A 20,840-nucleotide genomic window follows, 5' to 3' on the forward strand; every position below is an offset into this window, starting at 1 on the left:
TAGAGACTCAACTTAACAACTCCATTAATTTTTTAATATTACCCTTTTTATAAATAACAACTCCATCACTACATGTTGGTATCAAAAATCCACTTGGTCTGGACGTTATTTAAACTACCATTCCTATCACCCAAAATCTACTAAGATTGCATCCATCATCAACTTATTAGATCATGCCATCCTTCTTTCTCATCCATCACATTGGGAAAAAAATATTAATTTGATATATTCTACCCTTCAAAATAATTTCTATCCACTACAACTTTTACGCTCAGTAATAAATAATAGATTACTCTTTCTTCGTAATAAATTCCGTACATCTTCCTTATTTACCTCCCAATCACAACAAAATAGTATCATTTCACAAAACCTTAACCCTGTTCCTGAAAATTCACTATCTCTCAATTCCTTCATCTCATTACTGTGCATTGACTGCCTTTTCCACTCATGGAAAAAACTTTTTTCATCCGCGGTCTGAAGCTAGTGTGTTCGACTGGACACACTCTCACAGACTTATACACTAATTTAAAAACTCCTACCCCTATTTCCCGCGCGACAAACGTCGAATATGTCATTGATTGTAATGATTGTTCAAGCTGTTATGTTGGCGAAACTCTCACAATTTCTCTCAAAAAGAATGCGCCAACACGAACTTAATAGTTTGAACAGGAAACAAAATAAAACCATGATCACCGAACATGTCTCCAAATTTAAACATTCTTTTAATTTCACCAATCCAAGAGTTATTCATCGAGAAGCCAACACTTTACGCAGAAAGTTCTCTGAAAGTATTTTCATACAAATATTACCTGCGATTAACAAACGATTTGATTTGGCTTCTCTTTGCAATATTTACCGCGATGCTTAAAATAATTTTTTCAATATGCGCAATACATCCTAACATTTCTTTTATGTATATATATATATATATATATATATATATATATATATGTATGTATGTGTATATATGTGTATATGTGCATGTATATATATATATATATATATATATATATGTTTACATGTATATGTTTGTAGATATATATGTGTATGCACATGTGTATGTATATGTATATATATATGTGTGTTTACATATATGTTGTATATTTATATGTGTGCATGTGTTTGCGTATAAATGTAAGTATATGTGTATTAGGGTGGTCCTTGAAATGGTCATTTTCGAATTTCCTTGCTCCCAGGGGCTCAAATGGTTCCAAATAGATAGAAAACAATTCTCTGAAAGTTTTAGCTCTTAATATTAACGTTTAGATAGAGCGCAATTCAATCAAAGTTTTGTATGGAAATAGCATGAACAAATTTTCAAAAATTTTAAAAATGCTTTTCAGATATAATTTAGCGAACAAATGAATGAATAAAACTTATTCATTTGTCGCTAAGTTATACCTAAAACATTTTTTTAAATTTTCCAAATTTTTTTCATGCTCTTTCCATACGAAGTTTGATTGAATTGCGCTCTATCTAAACGTTAATATTAAGAGCTAAAACTTTCAGAGAATAGTTTTTTATCAATTTGGAACCATTTGAGCCCATGGGAGCAAGAAAATTCGAAAATGACCATTTTAGGGACCATCCTAATGTGTATACATATATACATTTATTGTTTTGCGTATATATACATATAAATGTTATGTTATAATTTTTTATATAACTATTATCGTTCCATAACTATTATCGTTTTTCAGTTAATATCTATACTTTTTCTTAATAAACTTCTCTTCATCACATATTTTTTCATTTTTACATTGTCTATCATGGTTTTATTATGTTTCTATATTTTCATTTTGATCCACATATTATGTTTAACCGTTGATTATGGATTGCTTACACATGTATATTTTTTCTATGTTCCTACTGTGCTGAGAAAATCTTCATAATATGAAACCGCTAAAATTCTCTCTATCCCGTTCTCTCATCCAATGACGATACAGTTTCCACTATTTTCCGCAAACACGTACGCACACATTTTACTCTCGTACACACACGTAATACATTTTACAAACTGATAACATGTTCGTTTGGAATAAGCTTTTTTATAATAAAATATATTATTTATTTTAATTTTACTTTTTTTTTTAATTTTCATAACTCGACGTTTTATCAATTTTTTATTTCATATTTATTTTTTTTCGTGCAACTTTGTGTGTTTTTGTGTTATTTTTCAAAGTTTATTTGTATGGTGAGTTTCTTTACATTTGTTTATTTTATGGTTGTTTTTCATATATACTTTTCATATACATTGTTTTACTTATTTTTGTCTGTTAATTATGTATTTTTTATATTGTTTTAATTTGTAACCCTGAATTATTTAATTGTAGCACTGAAGATGGGTCAAATCAAGACCCGAAACGTATGTTCTCTAAATAAAAACATTTTTCATTAAAACTGTTTTTTAATTACTGGATGGATGCCCGAAAAACAATTTTATATATATATATATAATATATATATATATATATGTTTAATTTGAGTTTAATATTCGGGCGTAACATCAATAAAAATAGTATGAGTTTTTTTAAAAAATTTTATTTATTTAAAATCCATACGTTTCGGCTAGCATCTTAGCCATCATTCAGTGGTAATCAAGTTAACTATAAAAATTGGAACTAAATAAATTATATGAAAGTAAATTTCATGGAAAAACAATAATAATAATAATAGTAATAAAACACTTACAATTTTGTATCCTAATATAGCATATGAAACCATTATTAATCCATGGTATGAGTATGTGCACATTGATAAGATATGTATTTTTTAACACAAACATCACAAATGGTAAAACACACTAATAATCATGATAACTTGACAAGTTGTCGAGACTATGTATTTACTCTTCGGAGTTTAGGATAGAAATGTCACAACTTTCTCAAAGTAGTTTTTAGCATGTGTTGATATTTTTTGGAAAATTTAAAAGGCGATGGGATTTTGTTATTTTTTAAGGAATTTTGACACGCTATTAAGAAACCACGTGTTCGCTTCGACGTTTGTTTATCACTTTGTCGTTATGTAATTGTAAAAACAACCCCTCAGCGAATCTTCTTTTAATTGTATTCTCTTCAAAATGTAAAATTTTAGGGTTAAAAAAATCGATATTGTGATTTAAATTTTTAATATGCTCAGTTAACATTGTTTTAAATTGTTTGGGATTTTTTGAATTATTTTTGTGTTGATTAAGGCGTTTACTCAGGTTTTGGCTAGTTTCTCCAATATAAAAGAGTTCGCAATTAGAGCAATTAATTTGATATACTAAATTCCTGAGCCGGTCAAAATTGAACTTAGATTTCATTTGTGTAAAAATTGAACTAAGGGTTGCATCACAATTACATACCAACAGAATGCCACACTGTTGAAATAATTTTTTCCACGAGAAATATAAATCTTTTACGTACGGTAGGCAAATGACACCAGTATATGATTCTAAGTCTAAACGGTTTTTATGGTCTGTGAGGTCTTTTTGTTTGTTAAGAATGTAACTGCGTCTGTTATTTATGACCGAGTTGATTATGTTCGTAGGATATGAGTTGTTTTTCAGTGTGTTTATAACCAGGTCAATGTTCGTGTCTCAGAAGTTTTTGTCAGATAGTAATATGGCGTGGTCTGTTAAATTTATTATTGTCGCTATTTTCATTTTAAGAGGGTGGTATGAGTGGTAATTTATGTATCGTCCGGAGCTAGTTGGTTTCTGGTACCAGTTAGTAATTAGTCGGTGGTCATTTGTACGTATTAGTCTGATGTCTAGAAAACTAATCGAATTCACTGTCTCTAATTCTACGGTAAACTGTAGTTTTTTATTAAAATTGTTAAAATTATCAGTAAATATGTTAATGTCTTCTTCCGGAATACAAGTAATGATATCGTCTACATATCGGTAATAAAAGATTTGTTTGTTATAATTATTAAAAATTTTGTTTTCTACTAATTGTAAGGAAATTTCTACTAAAGACGGAGATGCGGGAGATCCCATTGGGGTGCCAAAAATTTGGTAATAAAATTATATCAAAATAGGTGTTAGAGACAATGAATTTGATGATTTCTCTAAACCAATGTAAAGATAATGTGGTGTGAAGGCTAATTTCACTCCATCTGCTGGTGATGGCGTCTAGTATTAAGTCTAGTGGGACATTTGTAAATAGGGATATAACGTCTAGGCTAATTAGTTTATAATTATTGGGAATGGAAATATTATTAAGAAGTTTGACAAGCTCGAAGGAATTTTTAATGTAATATGGGGACTGTTTTGTTATTATTGTTAAGATATTACTAATGTACTTGGATAATTTGTATAGTGGAGAATTTATGTCTGAAACAATCGGTCTATAAGGTAGGTTTGTTTTGTGTATTTTAGGAAGGCCGTATAATCTTGGAAAGTATGGGTGTAAATTTTTTAAGTTTGTAGCTGTATCTTTTGTGATTTGTTTATTGGTAACTAATTTGTCTAGAAGTTTATGACAGGAGCGGTTAATGTGTTCGGTTGGGTCGTTGTTTATGGTCGTGTAGGTACTGTCGTCCGAGAGTGATTCAGTAATTTTTTGTAAATAGTCCTCTTTGTCAAGAATAACTGTGACGTTTCCTTTGTCTGCTCTTGTCACGATGATGTTAGGATGGTTTTTTAAAAATAATTTACAACTTTTGAGATCTCTAAGAATGTCAGTATAATTCGAATTTTTTATATTGAAAGAATTGATGTACGAAATAAATTTTTTGCAAAAAAGGGTTCTGGTATGAGATTTCTGTTTAGGATCTTTAATTTGTTGCAAACCATTTTCTAAGTTCGAGAGTAATTTAATGAAATTAAAATTGTTAGGACAGTTGGGAACAGCAAAATTGGGGCCTAATGCAAAAATGTATCGAAGTCTATCTGGGATCTCAATAGATGAGAAGTTTTTTAGCCATTTGTTGATGACTGTATTATCCTGTGACTTATTAGAAATAGGTTTGAATTTTTTTACATTGATTTTGTAAAAGTTTGGTATTATTTTTTCTTTTCGACATCTTAATAAGAAGACATGTTTATTAGTGTTTACAATGATTTTTGAATTTAATTTAGAAACTGCTTTAAATTGTGAATATATATAGATCCCGTAGTTGCGCCTGATAAATTCATAAAACGATTGGTCATCACGTGTATTGAAGGTTTCTTGCCTGTTCTTGTGTACTTGAGGGACGAATGGTTTGATATGACCTTCAATACACGTGATGACCAATCGTTTTATGAATTTATCAGGCGCAACTACGGGATCTATATATATTCACAATTTAAAGCAGTTTCTAAATTAAATTCAAAAATCATTGTAAACACTAATAAACATGTCTTCTTATTAAGATGTCGAAAAGAAAAAATAATACCAAACTTTTACAAAATCAATGTAAAAAAATTCAAACCTATTTCTAATAAGTCACAGGATAATACAGTAGAAAATCTTAGCTTAAAATTTATTTCTTTAACGATAGAAAGTTGCATTAAAAATATACACAACTTCAGGAATACCACCGCAAAAATTACCAATTGGTTGTTTCGTACAGTTGAGTCCGAAATTGTCAACGATTTTCTCCACTTCGAAAATATTAAAAACAATAAACATTCCACTAACCTAAAACAATCTTACAAAAATAAATTTAACAAATTATTACAAAATAAAATAGAACATAGTAAAATAACTTTAGATGAAAACGTCATCAACAAATGGCTAAAAAACTTCTCATCTATTGAGATCCCAGATAGACTTCGATACATTTTTGCATTAGGCCCCAATTTTGCTGTTCCCAACTGTCCTAACAATTTTAATTTCATTAAATTACTCTCGAACTTAGAAAATGGTTTGCAACAAATTAAAGATCCTAAACAGAAATCTCATACCAGAACCCTTTTTTGCAAAAAATTTATTTCGTACATCAATTCTTTCAATATAAAAAATTCGAATTATACTGACATTCTTAGAGATCTCAAAAGTTGTAAATTATTTTTAAAAAACCATCCTAACATCATCGTGACAAGAGCAGACAAAGGAAACGTCACAGTTATTCTTGACAAAGAGGACTATTTACAAAAAATTACTGAATCACTCTCGGACGACAGTACCTACACGACCATAAACAACGACCCAACCGAACACATTAACCGCTCCTGTCATAAACTTCTAGACAAATTAGTTACCAATAAACAAATCACAAAAGATACAGCTACAAACTTAAAAAATTTACACCCATACTTTCCAAGATTATACGGCCTTCCTAAAATACACAAAACAAATCTACCTTATAGACCGATTGTTTCAGACATAAATTCTCCACTATACAAATTATCCAAGTACATTAGTAATATCTTAACAATAATAACAAAACAGTCCCCATATTACATTAAAAATTCCTTCGAGCTTGTCAAACTTCTTAATAATATTTCCATTCCCAATAATTATAAACTAATTAGCCTAGACGTTATATCCCTATTTACAAATGTCCCACTAGACTTAATACTAGACGCCATCACCAGCAGATGGAGTGAAATTAGCCTTCACACCACATTATCTTTACATTGGTTTAGAGAAATCATCAAATTCATTGTCTCTAACACCTATTTTGAATTTAATGGATCATTTTATTACCAAATTTTTGGCACCCCAATGGGATCTCCCGCATCTCCGTCTTTAGTAGAAATTTCCTTACAATTAGTAGAAAACAAAATTTTTAATAATTATAACAAACAAATCTTTTATTACCGATATGTAGACGATATCATTACTTGTATTCCGGAAGAAGACATTAACATATTTACTGATAATTTTAACAATTTTAATAAAAAACTACAGTTTACCGTAGAATTAGAGACAGTGAATTCGATTAGTTTTCTAGACATCAGACTAATACGTACAAATGACCACCGACTAATTACTAACTGGTACCAGAAACCAACTAGCTCCGGACGATACATAAATTACCACTCATACCACCCTCTTAAAATGAAAATAGCGACAATAATAAATTTAACAGACCACGCCATATTACTATCTGACAAAAACTTCTGGGACACGAACATTGACCTGGTTATAAACACACTGAAAAACAACTCATATCCTACGAACATAATCAACTCGGTCATAAATAACAGACGCAGTTACATTCTTAACAAACAAAAAGACCTCACAGACCATAAAAACCGTTTAGACTTAGAATCATATACTGGTGTCATTTGCCTACCGTACGTAAAAGATTTATATTTCTCGTGGAAAAAATTATTTCAACAGTGTGGCATTCTGTTGGTATGTAATTGTGATGCAACCCTTAGTTCAATTTTTACACAAATGAAATCTAAGTTCAATTTTGACCGGCTCAGGAATTTAGTATATCAAATTAATTGCTCTAATTGCGAACTCTTTTATATTGGAGAAACTAGCCAAAACCTGAGTAAACGCCTTAATCAACACAAAAATAATTCAAAAAATCCCAAACAATTTAAAACAATGTTAACTGAGCATATTAAAAATTTAAATCACAATATCGATTTTTTTAACCCTAAAATTTTACATTTTGAAGAGAATACAATTAAAAGAAGATTCGCTGAGGGGTTGTTTTTACAATTACATAACGACAAAGTGATAAACAAACGCTTTGACAATACGGCCCTGAACGAAGCGAACACGTGGTTTCTTAATAGCGTGTCAAAATTCCTTAAAAAATAACAAAATCCCATCGCCTTTTAAATTTTCCAAAAAATATCAACACATGCTAAAAACTACTTTGAGAAAGTTGTGACATTTCTATCCTAAACTCCGAAGAGTAAATACATAGTCTCGACAACTTGTCAAGTTATCATGATTATTAGTGTGTTTTACCATTTGTGATGTTTGTGTTAAAAAATACATATCTTATCAATGTGCACATACTCATACCATGGATTAATAATGGTTTCATATGCTATATTAGGATACAAAATTGTAAGTGTTTTATTACTATTATTATTATTATTGTTTTTCCATGAAATTTACTTTCATATAATTTATTTAGTTCCAATTTTTATAGTTAACTTGATTACCACTGAATGATGGCTAAGATGCTAGCCGAAACGTATGGATTTTAAATAAATAAAATTTTTTAAAAAAACTCATACTATTTTTATTGATGTTACGCCCGAATATTAAACTCAAATTAAACATATATATCAACATCAAATTCAAAAATATTCAAAAATATATATATATATATATATATATATATATATTAGTGATGTGTCAAGTCGAATCAAGTGATTCGAATCATTCGAATCAAGCCTTTGACAACTTTATTCAAATCAGATTTTACTTGATTCGTATCAAGCCGCGAAATATTTACTGCGATAAAATATGTATTAACACAAATTTTTCATAAATATAAAAAAATTTTATAAATTTATTTCAATATTATAATAATATTAAAAATAAATATCATAAATATTAAAAGTAAATAATGAATTAAATCATGCGAGCCACCCGACTTTAATATGCTTAAATGTATCAGCCGACTCCAATCATCTTTATATGACTTTAACCGAATTCATCGACTAACTATATCATCCGACTTCATATGACTCAAATCGAATCAAGCGGCGATATGAGTTCATCCGACTTCATTTGACTCAAACCGAATCAAGCGGCCACATGAGTTCATCCGACTTCATATGACTCAAACCGAATCATTCCGACTTCAAGCCGTTCGAGTGATATGAGTTCAAGCGATATGCGTTAACCGTATGGGCGATATCAAGCGACTTCTAAACATACACAATGCATCGTCTTTCTTGCGAGTTTATTCATTTTACGGAGCGCTGAGAGCGATTTTGTTCGTGAAATATCAATACTCAATTTTTATAATAATTAAGTGTTTTAGATTTTAAATGTTATCAGAATAAACCACTCGAAATTATGAAACGAGTTTCGGGAATCTTTCAATATAATTCTCTATTGAAACAATTACTAAACACCAGAAAGTCAGTAAATAATATGTTAACTTCTGATTGTGTAAGTAATGGCAAATTCAAATTATTGAAATTAACTTTGAGCTCTCAGTTTTGATGCGATCCTTTACTGATTACATAGTAAAATAAACAATCGACCCATAATTCCAAATATTATTTTATATGCTTTAGTGATGCACAATTGTTTGGTAAACTATTATTGTAAATTAATTTGAAGATATGTTTCAGCCGTCCTCAAAATTATGTCATTTTTAATGATTTTCAGAATATACTTTTTGATAGTAATTTATGTTTACAATTTCTACTTTGTCGGTTATATTGGTTAAACTGAAAATTTTGACTAAATAAATACATCCATAATTTCTTTTGTCCATAGATATACTTCATTCGAGTTGATTCGAATCATGATTCGAATCAGGTTTTTTTCTGATTCGAATCGGGAATTTTTCGAGTCGGCACATCACTAATATATATATATGCGGCGGCACCTAAGTGCGGCCCTGCAATTAGTACGATTCTGCCGTACCACGTGATTGTCCTGCATGATGCCCACGCATCAAGATGGCCGTCTCCGTCTTGTATAAAAGAACCGGCCATTGAAACAAAAGGTCTCTTCCACCGTCAACCGCCAACAAGGACAGAACAATACATAAGTTCAACAACAATAAACATTAGTGAATCTAATCAAAACTCTTGTTATTCAACAACTACTTCAATGGTGACACCCGACGTGAGCATCCTACGTGACAAGGTCAGGTGAAGCATAACAAGTATCTACTTGGCGTGAGTAAACAAAACATTCAAGAACATACATAAGTGCATACAATCTATGGCTATTGATTTTTTATTCATATCAATAGTTCTCGAACAAAGTGGAAGAGCATTTAATCGACAACAATTGCCGCATATTTTATTAATATTACATAGTTTATTCACCAATCTGTCCGCGAAGAACAAGCAACTCAACAGCAAAGGGCCACATACATTCAACCGCTAACTCAGCAGCAAAGGGCCACATACATTCAGCCGCTAACTCACCAGCAAAGGGCCACATACACTCAGCCGCTAACTCACCAGCGAAGAGCCACATACACTCAACCGCTAACTCACCAGCGAAGGGCCACATACACTCAGCCGCTAACTCACCAGCGATGGGCCACATACACTCAACCGCTAACTCACCAGCAAAGAGCCACATACACTCAACCGCTAACTCACCAGCGAAGGGCCACATACACTCAACCGCTAACTCACCAGCGAAGGCCCACAAAACCTGTAGCTCATGAGCAACATCGGAACATCAATCGACAGGCAACGCAGCAACTAACCAATGCAGAATGCACAAAAGCAACATTCATGGATAGACGCTTTTTTTTTTATTTATTTTTATTGGCTTCTAAATTACATCTAGCCACTTACAGTCTAATATAAATTATTACTACTCTAAATAATATAAAATGTATACTTATAACCTTGTCTACACATAATTCTATAACTTAATTTTACACTCCGATATAAAATTAATTAAAAACTTATATATTTCTGTATTAGATAATAATGTCACTAGATTAAATGGTTTCTTAATATTTTTGTTTCTATAGATCTCATTAATTAAACTTACACGTTGCTTGTAGTATATGATGCATTCAAGAATAATATGTTGCGAAGTCCCAACTGCTTCTCCACAAACACATATATTTGATGGTGCCAGCTTTAATCGATACATGTGGGCAGGAAAGTTACCATGATTAAACCTTAGCCTGGTTAATGCCACTAGAACATGTCTTCTTTCATCCTTATATAGCCGTTGCCATATTTTGTTGCTCACAGACGGCTTAATTTTTTTGTAGTAGTTACCTATGGTTGAGGATGTATTGTCCCATTCATTTTGCCACAGCAGCTTTGCAATTGTTTTTAGATGCATTTATATAGTCAATTAACGTGGCCTCATTAATGACCTCACCATTATTAGCTGCCTGTTTCGCTATTCTATCCGCGATTTCGTTTCCTGCGATGCCGGAATGCGCTCTAACCCATATAATTTTTACATCACCTCCTTTACACAGAATTTGCTGGATGTACTTCAAAATTTCATAGTAAATTACCTCTTGCAAAGTTGTGGATTTTGTTAAATTTCTTAGTTTGCTTATGCAACTTTGGTTGTCTGTGTAAATGATTGTTTTCGCAAACTGATAATTTATTATTACCTTTAGTGCCTTCTTAATTGCAATCAATTCAGCCCCATACGCTGACACAAAGTTTTGTAATTTGAATCCGAATTCAGCATTATTTGTACTGCAATACACAGCACATCCCGTATTCTGATTATTTTTTTAACCATCCGTGTAGATAATTTTGTACTGTTCCAAATTCTGTGTATTTGCATTGAAAATATCAATCATTTTGTTTGAGTTATCAAAAATTTCCATGTCATAATACAGATGTTTCTTGCAACTAGCTAGACTATTTTTTGCGCTTACTAAATTTATGAAACTCTTCACTAATTTGGGGGTTTTAATTTTAACCCAGTACTTACTTAATCTTGTGTCTACTGCTACCTCACATACATTTTCGATGAAACGCGAATTTTCTATTGAAAGATTTTATACATTGAATACAAATTTGTCGCACAAGAATTATCTACGTAGCTCTAACGGCATTTCCCCACTTTCTACTAGTAATGCATTTGTTGGGGTAGATAACATAGCACCCATACATATTCTCAGGCACCTGTATTGTAATTTATCCAATTTCTTGCAACTCTTACTGTTATTCCATACTAAACAACCGTAGTCAAATATAGGCCTGATTAATGTTTTGTAAAGTTTCAGTGCCGTTATGGGGTGGGAACCCCACCGCGTACCATTAAGCATTCGTAAGATGTTTATATTTTTTTCTACTCTTTTTTCTATATGCTCTATATGAGATTTAAAACTTAATTTTTGGTCAAATATTATTCCGAGAAATTTATTAGTTTTTTGAACTTTAATTGTATGCTTATTGCTGCTGACTCTTGTCGGAAAATCCTTGTCCCTATGTCTGGTTATAATACCTATTGAGCTCTTTTCACTCGACAACTCTAGGCCTTTTGATACCAGCCATTTGTCAAAGTTTTCAATGTTTCGAGACATAGTGTCTATTGCATCTTGCAGGCTGGTCTTTTCAATATATATTAAAACATCATCAGCATATTGAAGAATTTTTGTTCCTTGTTCCCAAATATGTTCAATGTCCCGCACATATAATGCATATAAAATCGGGCTTAATATGCCCCCTTGGGGAAGACCTTTATACATTTTTCGTGGACCGATCATTTGATTATTTATTTTGTAGTATACATCTCTTTCAAACACTGTGGATGTTATCGCTCTAACAAATTTCTTCGGTAATCCAATCTTGTCTAAGGAGTCATATAAAATACCTGGGACTACATTATCGTAGGCTCCTTTGATGTCGCTCCTTTGATGTCGAGACATGCCATATAATTATTTCTATTCATTGATAACCATAAATCTGTTATGAAGATGGCCAAGTTGTCATTTACACCCATACCTCTCCTAAATCCGAACTGGCTTTTAGGAAGTAGATCATTTTTCTCTACCCACCATTCCAGCCTTCTTTTAATTAATCGATCCTTAACTTTAGCCACACATGAAGCCAAAGATATAGGTCTATATGATCCTATTTCATTCGGATTTTTTTGCGGTTTTTTAATAAATATCATTATATATTCATTCCAATCTGGGATTAGCTCCGGCTCCAACCAGAATTTATTGATTATATTGATAAAATTAACTTTTCCAAAAAAGGGAAGTTTTTTATCATTGAGTAGTGAATTTGATCTCTACCAGGTGCTGTATCACTATTATTCCTGAGAATCGTATTGAGTTCCCATAGAGAAAACGGCTGTAATAAAATTTCACAGTTGCGCTGGGTTGAATGATGACTCCTGTTATCAATATCATATTTAGCTCCTGCTGGTGAATAGAATTCAATGATTTTCTCAGCGACTTTCGGTGGTATATTTTCGTGTGTGGTTGACTCCGCCGTATTTTTAAACCTTTTTATCATCCCAAATACTTCTTTGCTGGAAGTACCAGGATTTATGTTGGAGACATAAGAAACCCAACTGTCCTTCTTTTTCTTCTTAAAGATTTTTCTAACAGTCAAATTCAAGTTCTGGCATATAACAAAATTTATATATGTTGAACTTTTCCGGTACGTTTTTTCGGCGTGCCTTCGGTCTTTTACCAACTGATCACATTCCTCATCCCACCAGACTGGTTTTATCCTTGCACCTTTAGAAATGTTTTGTTTTTTTGGAATACTTTTATCAGCGGCATTGTTAATGATATTTATGAATCTAGCATAATCAGATTTGTCATTAACCGATTCAAAACCTAACATATCCTGTTCCATAGACACTTCATATTTGCGCCAATCAGCTTTTTTGCAATTCCATCCTGATACCGATGTATATGAAACAACACAGTTCTTCAGTCTTAAAAATATTGCATAGTGGTCCGATCCAAGCGTGTCATCGGACACCTCCCAATTTATTCTATGAGCTAACTCCGGGGAGCAAACTGATATGTCAACTGCTGTTAAGTTATTTCTGAATCTCAAGGTTGGATTACCATTATTTAAAATAACTAAGTTATTGATATCGATAGCATCTATCAGGTTAGTACCATACTTGTCGTTGAAGTTGCAACCCCAAGACATGTGATGCGAATTAAAATCCCCGCATATTATAACTGGTTTGGGTAGATGAGTTAATAATTCGTTCCACTGATGAATATTGATGTAATATTTAGGAATCACATAGATGGAAACTATATTTAAATTCGAATTATTTAATCGTACACTTATCCCACAAATTTGACATTTGTTTGGGTCAATGGTTCCTAGTTTGATTTGGAAGGTATTATACGGCACGGAACGCTTAATAAATAAAGCCGCACCCCCTTTGCCATCATTTCTGTCTTGCCTTACCGTGCTATATCCCTTGAGTGTATAATGTTTATAATTGTGAAACCACGTTTCTGATATCGCTAGTACAGAAATATCCATTTTGGACACGGTATGTTCAATATAACTTTTGTTTGCAGTAAACGATCTCGCATTCCATTGTAAAATTGTGAAGTCCATAGTTATATACTAAATAAAAAATAAGTAACTATATATATAAATAAGTAAATAGATTTTTTTTTATCTATCACAATTATATTATTTTATCACTAGCTCCCATACTTTTAATGCTTATCAATTTATGTAATAATTCAGTCAACAGTTTGTCAAAATGTGGTTCGCTCGGATTGTATATATTTCTTAACTGACTAATGAAAAGATTCAAAAACTCCTTTGGTTCTGAGTGCTCACCTTTATTACCATAATGATCGTCATTATCGGACTCCGATTCAGATTTATTTTTCAATCTTTTCCTTTTATTAATTAAATTTTGATTCTGAGTCCCATTATGACTAGGTATTTGATCAAATTTATACATGGTACTTCCCTCTTTTTTCTTCTTATTAATTGCAGCTGGCATGTAAGATCTTCTGGGTTTCTTGAAAAGGTTTTTGCTGTCATTTTCATAGTGATTATCCTCTTCTTCTAAATCTGATAGTGCTATAAATTTATTATTAACAGAAGGTAAATTCGAGTCTTTCTTTGCTTTATTTATAGCTGGAAATTCTTTTTCCTTACTTAATATGTTCATATTTGTTTTAGTTTTTCTAGCATATCTATCATTTTCTATAATCGATTTAGCTTCGTAAAATGAAAAATTTTGCAATGCCATTAATTCTTGAATATTACTATGTTTTTTGAAAACTGGGCAATCCTTACTATTCGCCATATGATTATTCCTACAAAGGCAGCATATAAAATCCGAATTATTTGTGCACGAATTAGTATTGTGTGGGCCTGCACATTTTGGGCACCTTTCCTCTCCACGGCATTGGGCGCGAATATGGCCGAAACGCCAGCATCTTAGACATTGCATAACTTTTTTTACATACGGTCTAACTGGACATTTGACTGAGTGTATCGCTACCTTATCTGGAATTCTGGATCCTCTGAAAGTAATAATAACGCATTGCGATTTAAATCTACGTGTATTAGTATTTTTTGGTGTAAAACATTTCACATCGATTATTGTACTATCCGATACGATTTCACTTTTAATATCGTCCTCTGTGAGTTCGATATCTACATCAAAAATAATTCCTTTTCTGATTAATAAATAGTTTGGTATATATGCTATTAAGTTGTTTTTATTGAAAAATTCCCCATCGAGCAACCTATTTGCCACATTACCGTTACTTAAAACCATTTTTACTTTATTATTTCCGAGCACTAATATGTCTAACAGATCCGATTTCAGATTTGGAAAAGACTTATGAATCATTTTTCCAATCGCCATCGGATGTAACCGACCGATGTTTTTATTTCTTGATTCGATATAGATATAGTACGGCCCTGTGTCGCAACTTTCATATCGCAGTTGTATATCGACCTTTCTCTGATTGGTAGATTTGTTACCCGCTGTTGTGTCCATCGAATCCGTAGCATCGTCCACATAATTTTCCCTTGTTATGACCTCATTATTGTTAGGACTGCAACTTGCGTTATTTTCAATTAATTTTGTTTCGTCATTATGTATTGTTATATCACTTTGTTCGTTGCATTTAGTATTTATTTCCTCACTCGTTTCCATCGTATTTAGCTTTTCCATAGTCACCTTTTTACTTCTTCTAGTTATTCTACGATCACCAACGCCGTCATTTTTGACACGTTTTTGCACGCCACTTTTAATTACACGCATATTAGATTCCGTTTTTAAATTCTTTCCAGATTTAATTCTTGATATTCCACTGCTTACTTTTTTACCCTTAGATTTAACATTAATAACTTTTTTGTTTTCACAATCACCTTCACTGATTAATACATTATTTTCTTTTGACAATTCATAAAATTCTTCAATACTCTCATTATCAGAATAATAAGTTCTCATAGCCTCAGCTACTGTTACACCTATTTCGGCGCATGACGGTACACTGTTATCGGGCGGGCGACCCGATACCTGCCCGTCCTCGTACTCCATAAACAAACACTTTTCCTTACTATTGTATTCGATGTTGCACCTTTCGTAGTCAACTACCGACTGTGGATAGACGCTTTATCGTAATTATTGTTGAGCCTTAGAACATCTGAGAGACTTATAAGCTGGATATGTATACCCAGCCTAAATCTTTCTCCAAAGAAATAAGTGGACAAAATCAAGACAGCTCATACAAAGAATAAACATAATATTAATTTACAGAACACAACCATTTTTTTTCTTTCTCCATAGGGGGCTGTGCGGCGGCACCTAAGTGCAGCCTTGCGATTAGTACGATTCTGCCGTACCACGTGATTGTCCTGCATGATGCCCACGCATCAAGATGGCCGTCTCCGTCCTGTATAAAAGAACCGGCCATCAAAGCAAAAGGTCTCTTCCACCGTCAACCGCCAACAAGGACAGAACAATACATAAATTGTATTAATATTCAAGAATAATAAATAGTAGTTAATTAAATCAAAACTCTTGTTATTCAACAACCACTTCATATATATATATATATATATATATATATATATATATATATATATATATATGTCTTAAATATAAAATTCTTTTGTAATGGGGTATGAAAAGTTAATCCTCCTAAACGATTATTCGGATTTTCATAAATCTTCCTGAAGTTTGTTAAGTGAATTTTTTAAGATTTTTTGATTCATAGAAATATAGTTATATTGTAGAAATAAATAGAAAAAAATACAAAAAACCGCTTATCATTGTTTGACTTTGAAAATATTTGAGGCATTGTTTGACATTAATTAGTATAGGATTAAAAACAAATGAAGACAGTCAATAGCCAAACATTTCAATTCACTTATAGGCCAAGACAATATTAAAATATAATATATTTATGATTATGAATAAGAAAAATGTATTGTCTACATTATCTACAAGTCTACACTATCTACAAGCAGCTGAGATGTGCCAATAATTAAAATAATATAAGACACATTATAAATTTAGCACAGGAACAGTCTTCACATGCGGCTGTGGACTGTGTCAGTGAGAGTGAATATACCCTTTATAATTAATTATTTTTTATTATAACATTATTGTTTTTTAACTAATGCAGTCGTGTTTTGCCTTACTCTACTAAATCACAACACAAAAAAATACTTATTCAAAAAATTATTCAGAAGTGTCATTGTGTCAAAAATTCATATGTTTAGCATTTTTTTACTGCGCTCCAATTTGCATGAAATTTTAGAATTGGGTTCATCTTACTCTCAAGTTCAAAAGTAAAAATAATAAAAAAGCAAATACTTACCAAGTTACTGGCTACTGAAAATTCGTTTCTTTTTTGCGTTTTTCATCGTTTCTTGATAATATCTTAATATTTCAAAAATATACCTTTTAACGAAAACCTTGTAATGATCAAAATTATATCAATTAAATTTATAATAAATCGGTGTTTTATAAAGTGTTCTAGGAACAATATTAGGCGAAATATGATAATGGGGTTTTACGGTGCTCAAAATAAGCTTTAAAATGAATACATCCGCGTGTAAAATGAGTGAGTTATCATGCAAATAAAAGACGCATTACAATGTTTCTTTTTTTATTTAAATCAAATAGTTTATGAGTGCCATTTCCACCAAAATTAGATGAATTCTAGAAAATACCACAACGATTTTCAAAAAGCTCATGATTTCAGGAAAAAAACACTAACTAGCTGTAAGTGGAATTCTGTCTTAAGGCAATTAGGGCATCGTGCCTTAAGGCAAATTGCTGGAACTTCCCGTACCAAAAATTATTATTTATTTAAAAACGATTAACATTTTTGAGAAACTACAAATTTGACAAAAAATTACTTTTTTTTGAAAAAAAAAATTTATACGAAAAAAAAAAATTTTTTTTGAAAAAAAAATTTTTGAAAAAAAAATTTTTTTTTGGATACAAAAAAATTTTTTGAAAAAAATGTTTTCTTCATTTTGACATATTTTGGAAAATCTGAACTTTTTTTTAAAGCAATCGCACTGCTTGAACTGCATAGAGACGAAATGTCAAAGCGCGCATGTGCCGCGCCGCCGTCTAACGCATAAGCATTGGTACGGAACCCATAAAAATGTAAAAAAAAAAAATATACTTATTGTTAAAATCTCTATAAAATATCTGATAATTTGATGTGCATATGTCTAATGATAATTTTTAACCGCCGAATGGCATTATTTTTTACTTTTTTCATTAGATCTCCGAAACCGCTAGACCTGCCTCCATGAAAATTTGATCAATTCTATATCTTGTCAATACAAGTAAAATGTTTTTTGAATTATTCAAATCGGACGCTCCGTTCTCTTAAAAACGGAGGTACCGTTCTTGGCACTTTTTGCCCCGTATCTTCGGAACGGCTAGACCTGCCTTTGCCAAAAACTAATCAGCACGTCTCCTTATCAATACAAATCGAATGTTTTTTGAATTATTCAAATCGGTTGATCCGTGTTCCCGAAATCGTCGACGAAAATTTGTATCCGCACATACATACACACACATACATACATACATACATACATACATACATACATACACACACACACACACACACACACACACACATACATCCATTTTTTCTAAGGTATGCCAAAATGTTCAGAAGGTTTTGAAACGTCGAGAAATGCAAAAATTTTCATTTTCGATTTTTTTGCGATTACTATAACTTGCCCTACGGGAAGTTAAAAAAACAATTTATCATTATTATATCTATGGAAGAATAAAAGATACGTATAAAGGTATATAGATAAAAATTCAGTTATGATTGTTTAAACAGTGCGCGGCTGTTCAACCAGAATATCTTTCGAGCCCTTTAACCCTTTGCCTTTTCAAAATAAGAGAAGTTATGGTAAAATTTATGATAAAGAAAGTTGTTGCCCATTCAATTACCTTTAAGATACTATATTACAGGTTTTGATAAAATCAGAATTAAAAAAGTTATAATCCAATTAATGCGGGGGGTATTGACGAAGTGCCAAATTTTACTTCTGAACTTGAAATTAAGATTAGTCAATTTCCGAAGTATCAAGCAAATTAGAGCACAGTAAAAAACACGCGTTTTTTTTCTTATCCATTTACTGCAATAATTTTGTTGATCGCAGGTTAAATAAAGCATATGTGAACAGGATTTGACAAATTAATTCACTAGAACTTAAGTAATAATGTACATATATTGAATTATTAGTGAGAAAAATGTAATTTAGTTATTAAAATTACTAAAAGCCAGTTAAAATATGGTACGAAATTATAAAAATTATAGGCAACATTATTGAAGCAATTATTTTGGGTAGAAAAATCCAAGGTATATTAATTCTTTCTGAATTTGCTATACCTTTTAAAAGACTTCAATTTTCAACAAGTGTATCTTATGCTATGACCATAAATCACAAAGGCAGACGATGATTTTTTGTTTGATAAATTTGGAAAATCAATGTTTTAGTCGTGAATAACAAAAAATCATTCATTTATATATCCACATCTACAGGTAAGACTAAAAATATTATATAACCCTTAAATGCATTAAAATAAATTAAGCTATTAAAAATAAATTTGTTCTATAAATTGCAGTATATAATTTTTGATATACAATTTATTGAACATATTTTATTATTTGTTAAAGGGATAATTAAAGTGTTAACTGTGGGAATTGAGAATCATCATTTTATTTGAAGCAGTTCTACATTTAACATCACTCATATATTGGTGTAAATAGTAATTTGAAAAACAATGATTTTATTTTTTACTGAACGGTAAATATTAGTATAGGATATTAAAAAAACGTAGATGTGGGTACATGACAACGTCTGTCTGGTCATTTAGTATATATATATATATATATATATATATATATATATATATATACATATATACTAGCTGACTCGGCAAACGTTGTTTTGCTAAGTAAGATATATTCTAAACAATTTCAAGAGAATCAAAAATAATAATACTTTAAGTGTATAAGGATGTGTTGTTTGAATGCTATATACAATGAAGTGTTATAAAAACAATAAACCCCATTAGCTTGTCTATATTTTATCCAAACAATCAAACTGGAAGTTTTATACACTTTCTATACAAATCATGGCATAATACAATCCAAGTCTTTATTGGTCTTTCGACTTATTGATTACGTTTCAAGTTTCAAGTTTTTCAGGTTCTTTTTGGATTCTGGATTTTGTATATAATTCTAAATAATACTACTGAACATAGACAACATTTTCAAATTTCTGCGAGGAGAGATAGCAAACGAAAGTATTTCTTCTTTGACCTGCTTTTCGATGTCTTTCAAAAATTTGTTATCTAGTCCTTTTTACCCCATAGATGCGGTAACTTGGAACGGCCAGGTGGCAAACAGGTTTAATGTCTTATTCTAATTTTAAAGGTATTTTACAAAATAATTACATTTTTAACTAATGCTAAAAAACTACCAACGAAAGAAAATACTTTTATTATAGATTTTCAAAGATTACCGTTTATCTCCCGATGGCAAAGTCATAAGAATCGAGGCTATAGCTGGTTTTGCATCTTTTTGCCTCTACTTTCAAATATTGTTGTTGAACGATGCTAAACTTTACTGGGTTTATCGGTTGTGGACCTTTTTAACCCCGGACCTTCACATATTACTAACTATTATTCGAAAATGTTATTCCACAAAATGTCCCTTTGATCGATACCAAATTTAATAATATAACCTAGAAAATACCAATGAGTATATAATTATACAAATGAGATCTTTCAGAAAACCGTGTTTGAGAAAAATAT

The 20,840-nt window shown here is 31.3% G+C and overlaps 1 protein-coding gene across 1 annotated transcript in view; it reads right to left on the minus strand.

Moving 5' to 3' along the window:
- LOC113371384 (pikachurin-like) overlaps positions 1-20,840 on the minus strand; it is a 315,983-nt gene that overhangs the window by 216,689 nt on the left and 78,454 nt on the right. The gene's annotated exons all lie outside the window — the stretch shown is intronic.

Source organism: Ctenocephalides felis, unplaced genomic scaffold (genome assembly GCF_003426905.1).
Source record: "Ctenocephalides felis isolate EL2017-DRISC unplaced genomic scaffold, ASM342690v1 CF-g0.4_SCAFFOLD_01492, whole genome shotgun sequence".
Lineage (NCBI taxonomy): Eukaryota > Metazoa > Arthropoda > Insecta > Siphonaptera > Pulicidae > Ctenocephalides > Ctenocephalides felis.